The sequence below is a fragment of the Leucopleurus acutus genome (assembly GCF_964270905.1).
Source record: "Leucopleurus acutus genome assembly, chromosome: X".
Lineage (NCBI taxonomy): Eukaryota > Metazoa > Chordata > Mammalia > Artiodactyla > Delphinidae > Leucopleurus > Leucopleurus acutus.
Window position 1 is genome coordinate 75,432,679 of NC_139148.1, and position 19,932 is coordinate 75,452,610.

Here is a 19,932-nt window from a genome sequence, read left to right on the forward strand (position 1 = left end):
TTTGTTGAAACATTTTAATTTTATGACATTTTATTATATGAAGACAATATTATTGTGTTTTTATTTTTTAAATTGTGTTCCTGTTAGGAAATTGAGGAAATGGGACATTTATGTGGAATAAATTAAAGTCTTCCATAATTTCACCAATCAGGCTCGATTACTATAAATATATTTTTTCTAGTCATATATATATATATATATATATATATATATATATATATATATATATCCCTCTTCTAATTTTTAAAACAAAATTAAGATTGAAGTGTAGATTTATGCTTACATTTTGATTCATTCATTTGGAAAATATTTATTAGCATTTATCATATGCCTGACTCTGTGCTGGTTGTTGAGGAATTTAATGAAAGTGTGAACAAAGTAAATTAACTAGAGTCACTGGACTATATTTATTGGGGTAGTGAAACAAATAATGAGGTAATTTCAATTTAGTGTACTTTTGAAAAAAATTTTCTCTTTTCCCTAGTATCCTACTCTATGAATGAATCTTGATATTTTTAAATTGGGAATTTATATGAGCATTTATAAGATTCTTAATGTATGCAGTAAAACAAACTTGTAGAAAGTCAGGATTATTTAATAATTTCATGAATAGTGTTTTAAAATGACTTCGTAAATTTGAGCATTATACTTTTTAAGAAAACTCACTAATTTGGTGGAAAATATCTTCTCATAGGTATTTTGATTTTCATTTTTCACTACTGGCATTAAACACTTTTTCACATGCTTATGGCCATCTGATTTTTCTCAGTGATATTCCTTTTCATGCCCTTTACTTATTTTTCTATTAGTATATTTCTCTCTTGTATATTATCTTGCTAAAACACTCTTTATATTAATTCTATCAAATTTTTCTTTTTCCTTAATATGTCTCCAATTTTTTCATTTTTCATTTCTTTTTGATATTGTTCATGAGCTTGTTTCGTTCTTATGGACTTTCAGAATATTTAAATTTTTATGAAGTCAGATCGATAAATCTTTTACACCTTATATTTTATTTAGTAAAATCCTTCCAAAACCTCAAATCATATAAATATTCACCCATGTTTTCTTCCAAAACATTTTATTTTCTCTTAGAAAATTTAATACTTTAACTCATTAAAAATTTGTTTGGGTTGTTAAGTGATGCAAAAAAGTAGCCCTCCTGCCCACCAACCCTCAATACTATCATTACCCTGGGAATCAGTCAATCACACCAACATTTCCATAATGATTTAAAATGACATTGGCATCGTATGCTAAGTGCTTATTTGTTCTTCAGTATGTAGTTGAGTTTCATATTTCACTATGCACAATACAGTGGTTCAGAGGGCAGACTTTGGAGTCATACAGACCATCATTTACTAGTTTTGAGCCTTTTAGAAAGTTACATTTTGTGCCTCAATATCCCCATTTATAAAATTGGGATAATAATTGTGTCTACTTAGGATTAAGAAAGGGTTAAATGAGATAATATGTGTAAAGTGGTTTAAATTAAGAAATACGTGAGAACTATTAAAAGCAGTGTTTGATATAGAATGAATAATCAATGAACTCTAGTAATCACTGTATCTGTTTGTCTATTCCTATGCCAAAACATAGGTTAATTTTTAATAATTTTAAAACACATTTTAATAAGTGGTGTGGTATTCTCGCCTTATTGTTCTTTTTCAAAATATTTTTGCTATGTTTGCCCATTTATTCTGCTTGATGAACTTTGAATGTGTTCTAGTTTTTTTTTTAATAGTCCTAATATGGTGCTCATTGAAAAACATTTATTATATATTTTTCATCTTTTTTTTTTTTTTTTTTTTTTTTGCAGTACGTGGGCCTCTCACTGTTGTGGCCTCTCCCATTGCAGAGCACAGGCTCCAGACGCGCAGGCTCAGAGGCCATGGCTCACGGACCCAGTCACTCCACAGCATGTGGGATCTTCCCGGACCGGGGCACAAACCCTTGTCCCCTGCATCAGCAGGCGGACTCCCAACCACTTCGCCACCAGGGAAGCCATCATCTTTTTATTTTTCAAGCAGTAAATGTATTTCAATAAATCTTCATTGTTTCTTCATAGAAGGCCTATACATTTCATCTTACAGTTATGTCACTGTGCTGTGTTTTAAATTGAATTCATTAGTGGAATCTTTTTTTAAATTTTATATGAGTATAGTTGATTAACAATGTTGTATTAGTTTCAGGTGTACAGAAAAGTGATTCAATTATACATATACATTTGTCTATTCTTTTTCAAATTATTTTCCCAGTTAGGTTATTACAGAATATTGAACAGAGTTCCTGTGCTATTAACTAGGTCCTTGTCGGTTATCTATTTTAAGTGTAGTAGTGTGTACATGTCAGTCCCAAACTCCCAATCTATCTTTCCCCCCCACTTTCCCCCCTGGTAACCATAAGTTCAGTCTCTAAGTCTGTGAATCTGTTTCTGTTTTGGAAACAAGTTCATTTGTATCATTTGTTTTTTAGATTCCACATATAAGCAATATCATATGATATTTGTCTTTCTCTGACTTACTTCACTTAGTATGATAATCTCCAAGTCCATCCATGTTGCTGCAAATGGCATTATTTCATTCCTTTTAATGGCTGAGTAATATCCCATTGTATATATGTACCACATCTTCTTTATCATTAATCTATCAGTGGACATTTAGGTTGCTTCCAGGTCTTGGCTATTTTTAAAATGTAGTTTCTGTTTCACTACTTGAATCAGAAAATGAAGAACCAATTCCTGGCTCTTCCACTTTCTAGCAGTATAAACTTACTCAAATTATTTGATCTCTCTGTGATTTTTTTTTCTTATTGTGAAATAGCAGCTATATCAGACCCTATCCAATAGGATTGTTATGAGGATGATTATGTGAATTTCTTCAAATTATTGTACTTATATTTTAGTTGATCCTCTGGAAATTTTCCTGTACTAATCATATTGTCTGTCACAAATTTGTTCCTCATTTCCCATTCTTGCATATCCTATTTCTTGTTTTATTGAAGGATAGTTGATTTACAATATTATATTAGTTTCGGGTGTACAGCACAATGATTCAGTATTTTTTACAGATTATACACCATTGAAAGTTATTGCAAGATAATGGAAATGCAAGATAATTCCCTATGCAATACAATATATCCTTGCTGCTTATCTATTTTATACATAGTAGTTTGTATCTCTAACTTGCTCCTCCTCACTTCTCTCTCCCGTTTGGGAACTACTAGTTTGTTTTCTATGTCACTGTGTCTGTTTTGCTATATATATTCATTTGTATTTTTTTTAATGTTTTTAACGTCTTTATTGGACTATAATTGCTTTACAATGGTGTGTTAGTTTCTGCTTTATAACAGAGTGAATCAGTTATACATATACATAAGTTCCAATATCTCTTCTTTCTTCTGTCTCAGAACCTCCCACCCACCCTATCACACCCCTCTAGATGGTCACAAACCACTGAGGTGGCCTCCTTGTGCTATGTGGCTGCTTCACACTAGCTATCTATTTTACGTTTCGTAGTGTATATATGTCCATGCCACTTTCTCATTTGGTCAGAGTTTACCCTTCCTCCTCCCCATATCCTCAAGTCCATTCTCTAGTAGGTCTGTGTCTTTATTCCCATCTTACCCCTACGTTCTTCATTACCTTTTTTTTTTCTTAGAATCCATATATCTGTGTTAGCATACTGTATTTGTTTTTCTCTTTCTGACTTACTTCACTCTGTATGACACACTTTAGGTCCATCCACCTCACTACAAATAACTCAATTAGCTTTTAATTTTATTGATCTTTGCTATGGTTTCCTTCATTTCTTCTTCATTTATTTCTGATATGATCCTTATGATTTATTTCCTTCTGCTAACTTTGGGTTCTTCTTTCTCTATTTGCTTTAGGTGCAACTTTAGGTTGTTTATTTGAGATGTTTCCTGTTTCTTAAGGTAGGATTGTATTGCTATCAACTTCCCTCTTAGAACTGCTTTTGCTGCATCCCATAAGTTTTGGGTCATCGTGTCTCCATTGTCATTTGTTTTTAGGAATTTTTTGATTTACTCTTTGATTTCTTCAGTGATCATTCGTTATTAAGTAGTGTATTGTTTAGCCTGCAAGTGTTTCTTTTCTTGTAATTGATATTTAGTCTCATAACATTGTGGTCAGAAAAGTTACTTGATATAATTTCAGTTTTCTTAAATTTACCAAAGCTTGATATGTGATCCAAGATATGATCTTTCCTGGAGAATGTTCCACGAGCACTTGAGGAGAATGTGTATTCTGTTATTTTTGGATGGAATGTCTGATAATTATCAGTTAATTCCATCTTGTTTAATGTATCCTTAAAGCTTGTGTTTCCTTATTTATTTTCATTTTGGATGATCTGTCCATTGGTGAAACTGGGGTGTTAAAGTCCCCTACTATGATTATGTTACTGTTGATTTTCCCTTTAATGGCTGTTAGTATTTGCCTTATGTTTTGAGGTGCTCCTATGTTGGGTGCATAAATATTTACAATTTTTATATCTTCTTCTTGGATCTATCCCTTGATCATTATGTTGTGTCCTTCTTTTTCTCTCATAATAGTCTTTATTTTAAAGTCTATTTCATCTGATATGAGAATTGCTACTCCACCTTTCTTTTCATTTCCATTTAATATCTTTTTCCATCCCCTCACTTTCATTCTGTATGTGTCCCTAGTTGTGAGATGTGTCTCTTGTAGACAGCATGTATATGGGTCTTGTTTTTGTATCCATTCAGCCAGTCTGTGTCTTTTGGTGGGAGCACTTAATCCATTTACATTTAAGGTAATTATTGATATGTATGTTCCTATTCCCATTTTCTTAATTATTTTGGGTTTGTTATTGTAGGTCTCCTTCTCATGTATTTACTGCCTAGAGAATTTCCTTTCACATTTGTTATAAAGCTGGTTTGGTGGTGCTGAACTCTCTCAGCTTTTGCTTGTCTGTAATGGTTTTAATTTCTCCATCATATCTGAATGAGATCCTTGCTGGGTAGAGTAATCTTGGTTGCAGATTTTTCTCCTTCATCATTTAAAATATGTCCTTCCACTCCCTTCTGGCTTGCAGAGTTTCTGCTGAAAGATCAGCTGTTAACCTTATGGGGATTCCCTTTTGTGTTATTTGTTGTTTTTCCCTTGCTGCTTTTAATATGCTTTCTTTGTATTTAATTTTTGACAGTTTGATTAATATTTGTCTTGGCGTATTTCTCCTTGGATTTATCCTGTATGGGACTCTCTGTGCTTCCTGGACTTGATTAACTATTTCCTTTCCCATATTAGGGAAGTTTTAAACTATAATCTCTTCAAATATTTTGTCAGTCCGTTTCTTCTCCTCTTCTTCTTGTGGGACCTCTATAATTTGAATGTTGGTGTGTTTAATGTTGTCCCAGCAGTGTCTGTGTCTGTCTTCAATTCTCTTCATTTTTTTTTTATTCTGCTCTGCAGTAGTTATTTCCATTATTTTATCTTCTAGGTCACTTACCCGTTCTTCTGCCTCACTTATTCTGGTATTGATCCCTTCTAGAGTGTATTCAATTTCATTTATTGTGTTATTCATCATTGCTTGTTTCCACTTTAGTTATTCCAGGTCTCAGTTGAAAGTTTCTTTTATTTTCTCTATTCTATTTCCAAGATTTTGGATCAACTTTACTATCATTATTCTGAATTCTTTTTCATGTAGACTGCCTACTTCCTCTTCATTTGTTAGGTTTTGGGGTTTTTTACCTTGCTTCTTCATCTGCTGTGTGTTTTCCTGTCTTCTCATTTTGCTTATCTTACTGTGCTTGTGGTCTCCATTTTGCAGGCTGCAGGTTCATAGTTCCCATTGTTTTTGAAATCTGTCCCCAGTGGCTGAAGTTGGTTCAGTGGCTTTTGTAGGCTTCCTGGTGGAGGGGACTAGTGACTCTGTTCTGATGGATGAGGCTTGATCTTATCTTTCTGGTGTGCAGGTCCACGTCTGGGTGTGTGTTTTAGGGTGTCTGTGGCGTTATGATTTTAGGCTGCCTCTCTGCTAGTGGGTGGGGTTGTGTTCCTGTCTTGCTATTTGCTTGGCATAGGATGTCCAGCACTGTGGCTTGCTTGTCATTGAGTCAATCTTGGTCTTGGTGTTGAGACGGACATCTCTGGGAGATTTTCGCCATTTGGTATTACATGGATCTGGGACTTCTCTTGTGAACCAGTGTCCTGAAGTTGGATCTCCCACCTCAGAGGCACAGCACTGACTCCTGGCTGGAGCACCAAGAGCCTTTCATCCACACAGCCCAGAATAAAAGGGAGAAAAAGTTGAAAGAAATAAAGAAAAATGATAAAATGAAATAAAGTAAGAGAAAATAAAGTTATTAAAGTAAAAAATAATTATTGAAAACAAACTTTTTAAAAAAGTAAAATAAAAAGGAAAAAAAATGGACAGACAGAACCCTAGGACAAATGGTGAAAGCAACACTATACAGACAAAATCTCACACAGAAGCATACACATACACACTCACAAAAAGAGGAAAAGGGGAAAAATAATATATATTGCTATCAAGGTCCACCTCCTCAATATGGGATGATTCGTTGTCTATTCAGATATTCCACAGATGCAGGGTACATCAAGTTGATTGTGGAGATTTAATCCGCTGCTCCTGAGGCTGCTGGGAAAAAAATTCCCTTTCTCTTCTTTGTTTGCACAGCTCCTGGGTTTCACCTTTGATTTTGGCCCCTTATCTGCATGTACGTTGCTTGAGGGCATCTGTTCTTCACTCAGATCGGACGGGGTTAAAGGAGAAGCTGATTCGGGGGCTGTGGCTCACTCATGCTGGCGGTAGGGAAGGGTATGGATGCAGGGTGAGTCTTCAGCAGCAGAGGCCGGTGTGATGTTGCACCAGCCTGAGGCATGCTGTGCATTCTCCTGGGGAAGTTGTCCCTGGATCACGGGACCCTGTCAGTGGTGGGCTTCACAGGCTCCCATGAGGGACGGTGTGGCTAGTGACCTGTGCTTGCACACAGGCTTCTTGGTGGCGGCAGCAGCAGCCTTAGCATCTCATGTCCGTCTCTGGGGACCACGCTGTTAGCCGTGTCTCACGCCTGTCTCTGGAGCTCCTTTAAGCAACACTCTTAATCCCCTCTCCTCATGCACCAGGAAACAAAGAGGGAAGAAAAATTCTCTTGCCTCTTAGGCAGGTCAAGACATTTTCCCGTACTCCCTCCCAGCTAGCTGTGGTGCATTGACCCCTTCAGGCTCTTTTCACACCTCCAACCCCAGTCCTCTCCTTGAGTTCCAACCAAAGCCCGAGCCTCAGCTCCCAGCCCACGCCCGCCCTGGCAGGTGAGTAGACAGGCCTCTCAGGCTGGTGAATGCTGGTCGGCACTGATCCTCTGTGCAGGAATCTCTCCACTTTGCCCTCAGCACCCCTGTTGCTGTGCTCTCTTCTGTGGCTGTGAAGCTTCCCCACTCTGCCACCCACAGTCTCTGCCCATGAAGGGGCTTCCTAGTGTGTGGAAACCCTTCCTCCTTCACATCTCCTTCCCACTGGTACTGGTCCCATCCATATTCTTTTGTCTCTGTTTTTCTTTTGCCCTACCTAGGTACGTGAGGTGTTTCTTGCCTTTTGGGAAGTCTGAGGTCTTCTGCCAGTGTTCAGTGGTGTTCTATGGGAGGAGTTCCACATATAGATGTATTTCTGATGTATCTGTGGGGAGGAAGGTGATCTCCACGTCTTACTCTTCTGCCATCTTCCTCAACTCCCCTATTTTTTTTTTTAGATTATGGATATAAGGGCTATCATGCAGTATTCATCTTTATGGTTGAGTAATAGTCCATTGTATATATGGGCTTCTTTTATATCCCTTTGTTTGTTGATGGAAACTTGGGTTGCTTCCCTATCTTAGCTATTGTAAATAGTGCTGCTATAAACATTGGGATGCATGTATCTTTTCAACTTAGATTTTTTGTTTTTTCCAGATATATACCCAGGCATGGAATTGCTAGATCTTATGGTAATTCTATTTTTAGTTTTTTTGAGGAAACTACATATTGTTTTGCATACTGGCAGCACCAATTTACATTCCCACCAAAAGTGTACAAGTCTTCCCTTTTCTCCACATCCTTGCCAACATTTATAATTTTCATACTTTTCAATGATAGCTATTCTGACAGTTGTGAGTTGATAACTCATTCTTGTTGAGATTTGCATTTCTCTGATAATTAATGATGTTGAGTTTCTTTTCATTTGCCTGTTTACCATCTGTATGTCTACTTTGGGAAAATGTCTATTTAAGTCTTTTGCCCATTTTTTGATTGGTTTGTTATTATTAAGTTCTATGAACTGTTTATGTATTGTGGATATTACCCCCTTAACTGCCATATCATTTGCAAATAATTTCTCCCATTCCATATTTGCCTTTTTGTTTTGTTGATAATTTCCTTTGCTGTGCAAAGGCATTTAAATTTTATTAAGTCACATTGGTTTATTTTTGCTTTTATTTATTTTGCCTTAGGAGACAGATCCAAACATTACTGCTATGATTTATGTCAAAGCATATTCTGCCTATATTCACTTCTAGAATTTTTATGGTTTCAGGTCTAAGACTTAAGCATTTAATCTATTTTGATTTTACTTTTGTGTATGGTGCTAGAAAATGTTCTAGTTTCATTGTTTTACATGTATATATTCAGTCTTCCCAGCACCACTTATTGAGGGGACAGTCTTTTCTTCATTGTATCTTCTTGCCTCCTTTTTTGTAGATTAATTGACCATAAGTGTGTGGGTTTATTTCTGGGCTCCCTATTCGCTTCCATTGACCTACGTGTCTGTTTTTGTGCCAGTACCTTACTGTTTCAAATACTGTAGCTTTGTAATATAGTCTAAAGTCTGGGATTTTGAAAACTCCAGGTTTTTTTTTTTTAAAGATTGCTTTGACAATTTGGGGTATACTGTGGTTCTATATAAATTTTAGGATTATTTCTTCTTGTTCTGTGAAAAATGTCATGGGTATTATAACAGGTATTGAGTTAACTCATAGATTGCTTTGAATAGTATGGCCATTTTAAAAATATTAATTTTTCCAATCCAATCGTTGAGGATATTTTTCTATTTCTTTGTATTATTTTCAGTTTCCTTCAACAAGTTTCACAGTTTTCAGGGTATAAGTCTTTCACTTCCTTGGTTAAGTTTATTTCTAGGCATTGTATTCTTTTTGAGGTGATTTGAAGAGGAATTTTTTTTTTTTTTTTGCTTTCTAATAGTTCATTATTAGTGTACAGAAAATGAATAGATTTCTGCATATTAATCTTGTATCCTGCAATATTGCTGAATTCATTTCTTAGTTCTTACACTTTTTCAGTGGAGACTTTAGGGTTTTATATAAAGTATCATGTCATCTGCAAATAGTGACAGTTTTACTTCTTCTCTCCCAATATGGATACATTTTCTTCTTTTTCTTGTCTGATTGCTGTGACTAAGAATTTCAATACTATGTTAAATAGAAGTGGCAAGGGAGGACATCTTGTCTTATTCCTGTATTTAGAGGAAAGTCTTTCACTGTTGAGTATGAAGTTAGCTGTAGGTTTGTCCTAAATAGCCTTTATTATGTTGAGATATTTTCAGTCTGTACCCACTTTGATGAGAGTTTTTATCATGAATGGATGTTGAATATGACAAAGGCTTTTTCTGCATCTATTGAGATGATAATGTGATTTTTATCCTTCTTTTTATTAACGTGGTGTATCACATTGATTAATGTGTGAATATTGAACCACACTTGCATCCTTTGAATAAATCCCACTTGATCATGGTGTATGATCCTTTTTATATATTGTTGGATTTGGTTTGTTAATATTTTGTTGAAGATTTTTATATCTACATTCATCAAACATAATAGCCTATAATCTTCTTCTTTGTAGTGTCTTTGGTTTGGGTATCACGGTAATGGTGTCCTTATAAATGAATTTGGGAGTGTATTTTCTTAAATACCATTTCAGAATTTAGAGAAAAATTGTGTTCATGTAATGTGTATATTATCTCATTTGATCTATTATAGGAAACCATTATAATAATAGATCTCCTAATTTTGAACCATCCTCACACTTATGGGATAAATTGTCCTTGGTTATGGTGTAGGAGACTTTTAATGTAATCCTGAGTTTCATTACTTAACACTTAATGATATTGTGCCTACTTCCATAAATTATTTTGGTTTTTAGATTTTAAGAGTGTGCTTTTTTTGTCAAGTTTAGCTATCAAGTTATTTATATTTGATTCATGAAATAAAAGGAAGGATTTTCCTCCTTTATTTTCTAGAATAAATTAAATGACACATGAATTATCTCTCCCTTGTATTTTTGAAAGAATTTACCTATAAAGTCATGTGGACAGGACATATATGCATTTTTTGACATTTTCACAATTTCTTCTACTGTTACCACTACTTATTTCAAGCCAATTTTGATAACAAAATTTCCTCTAAAATCCTTGCACTAAAAATATAGAACCGGATAGAGGAATCGGGAAGATGGCGGAAAAGTAAGATGCAGAGATCACCTTCGTCCCCACAGATACACCAGAAATATATCTACATGTGGAAAAACTCCTACAGAACACCTACTGAACGCTGGCAGAAGACCTCAGACCTCCCAAAAGGCAAGAAACTCCCCACATACATGGGTAGGGCAAAAGAAAAAAGAATAAACAGAGACAAAAGAATAGGGAAGGGACCTGCACCAGTGGGAGGGAGCTGAAGAGGAGGAAAAGTTTCCACACACTAGGAAGCCCCATCGTGGGCGGAGACTGTGGGTGGCAGAGGGGGAAAGCTTTGGAGCTGTGGAGGAGAGCATAGCAACAGGGGTGCGGTGGGCAAAGTGGAGAGATTCCCTCAAAGAAGATCGGTGCTGACCGGCACTCAACAGCCCGAAAGGTTTGTCTGCTCACCCACCAGGTTGGGTGGGGGCTGGGAGCTAAGGCTCAGGATTCGGTTGGAGCGCCAGGAGAGGACTGGAGTTGGCAGCGTGACCACAGACTGCAGGGTGTTAGTGCACCATGGCTACCTGGGAGGTAGTCTGGGGAAGTCCGGACCTGCCAAAGAGACAAGAGACTTTTTCTTCCCTCTTTGTTTCCTGGTGCCCGAGGAGAGGGGATTAAGAGCACTGCTTAAAGGAGCACCAGAGAAGGGCACGAGCTGCAGCTAAAAGAGCAGAGCACAGAGACGGGCGTGAGACGCTAAGTCTGCTGCAGCTGCCACCAGGAAGCCTGTGCGAGCAGAGGTCACTATCCACACCTCCCTAACGGGGAGCCTGTGCAGCCAGGCACTCCCAGGGTGTGGGGATCCAGGGACAACTTCCGTGGGAGAATGCATAGCATGCCTCAGGCAGCTGCAATGTCCCACCAGCCTCTGCCACCACAGGCTCGCCCCTCATCCACACCCCTCCCTTCCCCAGGCCTGAGTGAGACAGTCCCCGAAGCAGCTACTCCTTTAACCCTGTCCTGTCTGAGCAAAGAACAGACGCCCACCAGCGACCTACATCCAGAGGCAGAGGCAAATACACAGCTGAGCCCCAGGAGCTGTGAGAACAAAGAAGAGAAAGGGAAATTCTCCCAGAAGCCTCAGAAGCAGTGGATTAAAGCTCCACAATCAACTTGATGTACCCTGCATCTGTGGAATACATGAATACAAAACGAATCATCCCAAAATGAGGAGGTGGACTTTGAGAGCAAGATTTATTATTTTTTCCACTTTTCCTCTTTTTGTGAGTGTGTATGTGTATGCTTCTGTGTAAGATTTTGTCTGTATAGCTTTGCTGTCACCATTTGTGCTAGGGTTCTATCCATCAGTTTTTTTGTTTTTTCTTTAAATTTTTTTTTTCTGACAGGGACCCAGCCTGAGGAGCAGTGGGGGAAGCTTCGAGACTAGGGTGGTGCAAAAGGCAGGAAAGTGAGGGTGTGGAGGTTTGAGCTATGGGGTGAAAGGCTCTTGGTGCTCCAGCCAGGAGTCAGTGCTGTGTCTCTGAGGTGGGAGAGCCAACTTCAGGACACTGGTCAACAACAGACCTCCCAGCTCCACATAATATCAAATGGAAAAAATCTCCTAGAGACCTCCATCTCAATGCCAGCACCCAGCTTCACTCAAGGACAATCAAGCTACAGTGCTGGACACCCTATGCCAAACAACTAGCAAAACAGGAACACAACCCCACCCATTAGCAGAGAGGGTGCCTAAAATCATAATAAGACTACAGACACCCCAAAACACACCACCAGATGTGGACCTGCCCACCAGAGAGACAAGATGCAGCCGCATCCACCAGAACACAGGCACTAGTCCCCTCAACCAGGAAGCCTAAACAACCCACTGAACCAACCTTAGCCACTGGGGACAGACACCAAAAACAACGGGAATGACGAACCTGCAACCTGCAAAAAGGAGACCCCAAAAACAGTAAGGTAAGCAAAATGAGAAGACAGAAAAACACACAGCAGATAAACGAGCAAGATAAAAATGCACCAGACCTAGCAAATGAAGAGGAAATAGGCAGTCTACCTGAAAAAGAATTCAGAATACTGATAGTAAAGATGATCCAAAATCTTGGAAATAGAATAGACAAAATGCAACAAACATTTCACAAGGAACTAGAAGAACTAAAGATGAAATAAACAATGATGAACAACACAATAAATGAAATGAAAAATACTCTAGATGGGATCAATAGCATAATAACTGAGGCAGAGGAACAGATAAGTGACCTGGAAGATAAAATAGTGGAAATAACTACTGCAGAGCAGAATAAAGAAAAAAGAATGAAAAGAACTGAGGACAGTCTCAGAGACCTCTGGGATAACATTAAATGCACCAACATTCCAATTATAGGGGTTCAAGAAGAAGAAGAGTAAAAGAAAGGGACTGAGAAAATATTTGAAGAGATTATAGTTGAAAACTTCCCTAATACGGGAAAGGAAATAGTTAATCAAGTCCAGGAAGCACAGAGAGTCCCATACAGGATAAATCCAAGGAGAAATACGCCAAGACAAATATTAATCAAACTGTCAAAAATGAAATACAAAGAAAGCATATTAAAAGCAGCAAGGGAAAAACAACAAATAACACAAAAGGGAATCCCCATAAGGTTAACAGCTGATCTTTCAGCAGAAACTCTGCAAGCCAGAAGGGAGTGGAAGGACATATTTTCAATGATGAAGGAGAGATATCTGCAACCGAGATTACTCTACCCAGCAAGGATTTCATTCAGATATGATGGAGAAATTAAAACCATTACAGACAAGCAAAAACTGAGAGAGTTCAGCACCAACAAACCAGCTTTACAACAAATGCTAAAGGATATTCTCTAGGCAAGAAACACAAGAGAAGGAAAAGACGTACAATAACGAACCAAAAACGATTTAGAAAATGGGAATAGGAACATACATATCAATAATTACCTTAAATGTAAATGGATTAAGTGCTCCCACCAAAAGGCACAGATTGGCTGAATGGACACAAAAACAAGACCCATATATATGCTGTCTACAAGAGATCCACTTCAGACCTAGAGACACATACACAATGAAAGTAAGGCGATAGAAAAAGATATTCCATGCAAATGGAAACCAAAATAAAGCTGGAGGAGCAATTCTCATATCGGACAAATAGACTTTAAAATAAAGACAATTAGAAGAGACAAAGAAGGACACCACATAATAATCAAGGGATCGATCCAAGAAGAAGATATAACAATTGTAAATATTTATGCACCCAACATAGGGGCACCTCAATACATAAGGCAAATACTAACAGCCATAAAAGGGGAAACCGACAGTAACACATTCATTGTGGGTAATTTAACACCCCCACTTTCACCAATGGACAGAACATCCAAAATGAAAATAAATAAGGAAACATAAGCTTTAAATGATATATTAAACAAGATGGACTTAATTGATATTTAGAGGACACTCCATCCAAAAACAACAGAATACACATTTTGCTCAAGTGCTCATGGAACACTCTCCAGGATACATCATATCCTGGGTCACAAATCAAGCCTTCTTAAATTTAAGAAAATTGAAATTGTATCAAGTACCTTTTCCGACCACAATGCTATCAGACTAGATATCAATTACAGGAAAAGAACCGTGAAAAATACAAACACATGGAGGCTAAACAATACACTACTTAGTAACGAAGTGATCACTGTAAAAATCAAGAGGAAATCAAAAAATACCTAGAAACAAATGACAATGGAGACAGGACGACCCAAAACCTATGAGATGCAGCAAAAGCAGTTATAAGAGGGAACTTTATAGCAATACAATCCTACATTAAGAAACAGGAAACATTTTGAACAAACAACCGAACCTTGCACCTAAAGCAATTAGATAAAGGAGAACAAATAAAAAACCCCAAAGTTAGAAGAAGGAAAGAAATCATAAAGATCAGATCAGAAATAATTTAAAAAAGAATGAAGGAAAGGATAGCAAAGATCAATAAAACTAAAAGTTGGTTCTTTGAGAATATAAACAAAACTGGTAAACAATTAGTCAGACTCATCAAGAAGAAAAAGGAGAAGACTCAAATCAATAGAATTAGAAATGAAAAACGAGAAATTACTGACACTGTAGAAATAAAAATGTTCATGAGAGATTACTACAAGCAACTCTATGCCAATAAAATGGACAACCTGGAAGAAATGGACAAATTCGTAGAAAAGCAGAAGTTGCCAAGACTGAATCAGGAAGAAATAGAAAATATGAACAGACCAATCACAAGCACTGAAATTGAAACTGTGATTAAAAATCTTCCAACAAACAAAAGCCCAGGAACAGATGGTTTCACAGGCGACTACTATCAAACATTTAGAGAAGAGCTAACACCTATCCTTCTCAAACTCTTCCAAAATATAGCAGAGGGAGGAACACTCCCAAACTCATTCTACGAGGCCACCATCACCCTGATACCAAAACCAGATAAGGATGTCACAAAGAAAGAAAACTATAGGCCAATATCACTGATGAACATAGATGCAAAAATCCTCAACAAAATACTAACAATCAGAATCCAATGGCACATTAAAAGGATCATACAACATGATCAAGTGGCGTTTATTCCAGGAATGTGAGGATTCTTCAATACACGCAAATCAATCAACATGATAAACCATATTAACAAATTGAAGGAAAAAAACATATGATCAACTCCATAGATGCAGAGAAATCTTTCAAAAAAGTTCAACAGCCATTTATGATAAAAACCCTGCAGTAAGTAGGCATAGAGGGAAATTTCCTCAACATAATAAGGGCCTTATATGAAAAACCCACAGGCAACATCGTCCTCAATGGTGAAAAACTGAAAGCATTTCCACTAAGATCTGGAAGAAGAGAAGGTTGCCCACTCTCACCACTCTTATTTAACATAGTTTTGGAAGTTTTAGCCACAGCAATCAGAGAAGAAAAGGAAATAAAAGGAATCCAAGTTGGAAAAGAAGAAGTAAAGCTGTCACTGTTTGAAGATGACATGATACTATACATAGAGAATACTAAAGATGCTATCAGAAAACTACTAGAGCTAATCAATGAATTTGGTAAAGTACCAGGTAAAGTACCATTAATACAAAATTAGTGCACAGAAATCTCTGGCATTCCTAAACACTAATGATGAAAAATCTGAAAGTGAAATCAAGAAAACACTCCCATTTACCATTACAACATAAAGAATAAAATATCTAGGAATAAACCTACCTAAGGAGACAGAAGACCTGTATGCAGAAAATTATAAGACACTGATGAAAGAAATGAAAGAGAATACAAATAGATGGAGAGATATACCATGTTCTTGGATTAGAAGAATCAACATTGTGAAAATGACTCCACTACCCAAAGCAATCTACAGATTCAATGCAATCTCTATCAAACTACGACTGGCATTTTTCACAGAACTAGAACAATAAATTTCACAATTTGTATGGGATAAAAAAAGACCCTGAATAGTCAGAGCAATCTTGAGAATGAAAAACGTTACTGGAGGAATCATGCTCGTTGACTTCTGACTATACTACAAACCTACAGTAATCAAGACAGTATGGTACTGGCACAAAAACAGTAATATAGATCAATGGAACAGGACAGAGAGCCCAGAGATAAACCCACGCATATATGGTCACCTTATCTTTGATAAAGGAGGCAGTAATATACAGTGGAGAAAGGACAGCCTCTTCAATAAGTGGTGCTGGGAAAAATTCACAGGTACATGTAAAGGTATGAGATTAGATCATTCCCTAACACCGTACACAAAAATAAGCTCAAAATGGATTAAAGACCTAAAGGTAAGGCCAGAAACTATCAAACTCTTAGAGGAAAACATAGGCAGAACACTCTATGACACAAATCACAGCAAGATCCTTTTTGACCCACCTCTAAGAGAAATGGAAATAAAAACAAAAATAAACAAATGGGACCTAATGAAACTTCAAAGCTTTTGCACAACAAAGGAAACTATAAGCAAGACCAAAAGACAACCCTCAGAATGGGAGAAAATATTTTCAAATGAAGCAACTGACAAAGGATTAATCTCCAAAATTTACAAGCAGCTCATGCAGCTCAATATCAAAAAAACAAACAACCCAATCCAAAAATGGGCAGAAGACCTAAACAGACATTTCTCCAAAGAAGATACAGAGACTGCCAGCAAACACATGAAAGAATGCTCAACATCATTAAACATCAGAGAAATGCAAATCAGAACTACAATGAGATATCATCTCACAACAGTCAGAATGGCCATCATCAAAGAATTTAGAAACAGTAAATGCTGGAGAGGGTTTGGAGAAAAGGGAACACTCTTGCACTGCTGGTGGGAATGTGAATTGGTACAGCTACTATGGAAAAGAGTACAGAAGTTCCTTAAAAAACTACAAATAGAACTACCATATGACCCAGCAATCTCACTACTGGGCATATACCCTGAGAAAACCGTAATTCAGAAAGAGTCATGTACCAAAATATTCATTGCAGCTCTATTTACCATAGCCAGGAGATGGAAACATCCTAAGTGTCAATCATCGAATGAATGGATAAAGAAGATGTGGCACATATATACAATGGAATATTACTGAGCAATAAAAAGATATGAAATTGAGCTATTTGTAATGTGGTGGATGGACCTAGTGTCTGTCATACAGAGTGAAGTGAGTCAGAAAGAGAAAGACAAATACTGTACGTTAACACATATATATGTAATTTAAGAAAAAAATAATGTCATGAAGAACCTAGGGGTCATACAGGAAGAAAGACACAGACCTACTAAAAGTGGACTTGAGGAAATGGGGAGGAGGAAGGGTAAGCTGTGACAAAGTGAAGGAGTGGCATGGACATATATACACTACCAAAGTTAAAATAGATAACTAGTAGGAAGCAACCGCATAGCACAGGGAGATCAGCTCGGTGCTTTATGACTACCTAGAGGGGTGGGGTATGGAGGGTGGTAGGGAAGGAGACGCAAGAGTGAAGAGTTATGGGAACATATGTATATGTATAACTGTTTCACTTTGTTATAAAGCAGAATCTAGCAGAAAAAAAAAGATATAGGACGTATTAAGCTAAATTTATTACTAGAATTTTTTAACCCTCTATATCTATGGTTATAGCCTCTCTCCCATTTCTAATATTATATGTCAGCGATCCTCACCGGGAATTGAATTCTCAGAATACATTGTAGTCTTGGTTTTAGGTTGGAATTTAGATGGTTGGCTGAAAATTCTGGTGAACATAATAAGGGTGGAGATATCAGAATCTACTGGCAAGGTATACCTCGTTTCCCCTCCACATCCACAAATACATACATTCAGAGATTCCTGGTCTGTATTTAAATGTTTACGAGTGTGAAAAACGAGACCTAGATATGAATTAGAGCATTGTTTTTTTCCCCTGGATTTTGTGGAGCATTCCAGTTGGGGAGGAGTATGACAGGAAAGTGAAAGATATGCTTATTTCTTTGGTTCCTATTCTTCCCTTCTCTTTGCATTTAGCTGTTTCCTGATAAAATTTCCCTAAGGTTATGCAAGATGTTTCCATAAAGAAGACCATGGCTACAGTCATAATATTTTTCTCTTATTTTGTACCTACCCTTCAAAAATCCTTTACACTTTATGTTCATTTACAGTCGGCCCTGTGTATCCATGGGTTCCACATCCATGGATTCAACCAACCACAGACCAAAAATATTTGAAAAATTTTCAAGAAATTTCCAAAAAGCAAAATTTGGATTCATCACATGTCAGCAACTATCTACATAGCATTTACATTGTATTAGATATTATAAGTAATCTAGAGATGATTTAAAGTATATGAGAGGATGTGCATAGGTTATATACAAATACACATCATTTTAAATAAGGGACTGGAGCGTCCAGCGATTCTGGTATCCACAAGGGGCCCTGGAACCAATCTCCCATGGATACTGAGGGACGACTGTATATGATCAATATAAGTATACACCTACATGTGATCAATCTTTTGTATTAAACCAAAATAATCAAAATTTGAAATATTTGCCATCTTTATTCTAAATCTGGCTGATACCAGAAGTGATATTTTAACCTTACATTGCCACACTATTAATGCATTTTCTATTAATGTACTAGCTTTCCTTGATGTTTGGGCCCTACTACCAATCATTCACATTGTGTTCCATCAACAGAATAAACAATGTGAAAGCCAAGACTTTACTACTGCACTTAATGATAGGTCTTATAATTAGTATTTCCAATAGCTTCATAATCTGGAAGCATATAGATATCACAAAATTGTGTGAAAAATACTAAGATACTTAATAGAAAAGTGGAAAAATTGTGTTATTACATTAATTTCTACAAATATGTTTTATAATGATAATATTGTAATAAATGGAACTTTTTGCTCAGAGCAGTTTATAAAAGTATTGATTTTATAAATTATTTTCTAATCTAAGAAAATGTTTTAGCACACTCTAGTGGCATACTTTGTAATTTAACATAACATAAAGTCCTGTTGCTTATAATAAATTAGACTAACAGTCTAGGCATATAAATAATTTCTTATAGTAATAGTATAGAATTATTCTCAAATAAATGAAGAAATGAAATGCTACAGGTATTTGTATTTTATAATTATTTTTATTTTTGTTAATTTCTGTGAGATTTCTCTAGTATTTAATAATCTACTGAAGCATTCGGCCTTTTTTATACTTAAAAATAATATGACTCCATTTGAACTATTTGTTTTTATTATTCTCAGATAAAAATCATTAAGTAATGCTAAAATTTGTTATAAGGATGGAATTTTAAATACCTATCCTTTTCCTCAAGTCAGAAGTGACTACATTGCAGTTTAGCCAAATAAGTTCTTTAAGTTAGCTAAATTATGAGGTTGAAGGCACAGTACTCCAGTCAGGCAAGTCCACCCAAGGCTTCTGACCCCAACTACAGGCAGTTAAGGACCAATTACAAATTTAGAGGGAAGAATCCACACAAGACAACTCTCATTTCTGACACTACAATTTTGGAAGTTTCCCCAAATCCCCCTGAGTTCAATAATTCCCTAGAAAGACTCACAGAACTCACGACAACCTATTATGGTTTCCTATAAGGAGTTGGTACAGAAAATTAGCCATAGGAAGAGATACATAAGGCAGAGTCTGGAAGGATTCTAAATGCAAAGCTACCATTGTTCTCAGGACATAATATCTTCTGTGTTAGTTAGTTCAGGCTGATATAACAAAAGTACCATAGATTGGACAGCTTATAAACAAGAGAAATTTATATCTCACTGTTCTGAATGCTGAGAAATCCAAGATAAAGGTTTCAGTAGATTTGGTGTCTTGTGACGATGTGCTTCCTGATTCATAGACTGACATCGTCTCACTATAATCTTAGAGGGTGGAAAGGGAAAGAGAGATTTCTGGGGTCTTCTTTTAATAAGGGCA

The 19,932-nt window shown here is 36.6% G+C and overlaps 1 long non-coding RNA gene across 1 annotated transcript in view; it reads left to right on the top strand.

The window, feature by feature from the left end:
• Positions 1-6,229: 6,229 nt before the first annotated feature.
• Positions 6,230-19,932, top strand: part of LOC309978780 — a 70,232-nt gene continuing 56,529 nt past the window's right edge. Inside the window, exon 1 of the long non-coding RNA XR_014327144.1 lies at positions 6,230-6,288. This is a non-coding gene — a long non-coding RNA (uncharacterized lncRNA). The remainder of the gene's footprint in view (positions 6,289-19,932) is intronic.